Source organism: Eimeria mitis, genomic scaffold, assembly GCF_000499745.2.
Source record: "Eimeria mitis Houghton genomic scaffold, Emh_scaff4549, whole genome shotgun sequence".
Lineage (NCBI taxonomy): Eukaryota > Apicomplexa > Conoidasida > Eucoccidiorida > Eimeriidae > Eimeria > Eimeria mitis.
The window spans coordinates 1-352 of NW_013572861.1; positions in this window are offsets into that span (position 1 = coordinate 1).

Sequence of the window (352 nt, forward strand, 5' to 3'; positions counted from 1 at the left end):
ATATATATATATATATATATATATATAAACACATATATAAACATATATATATATGTATATATATCCCATTCCGCGCTCCTAAAGAGGTGCCTATACACCTGAAGACGGAGAAGAGAAGCCGCCTCTTTTGCTGTTTTTATAAATCCGTTTCTGCTTAAATACTCCACCAATAAACAACCCAAGTGAAATGAATAAGTACATACACCCACGCCAGCCTGCATGCATGCACGCATATATAAATATATACACATTTATATTTATATTTATATTTATATTTGTATTTATTTATATTTATTTTGGTTTTTTTTTTTTTTTTTTTTTTTTTTTTTTTTTTTTTTTTTTTTTTTTTTTT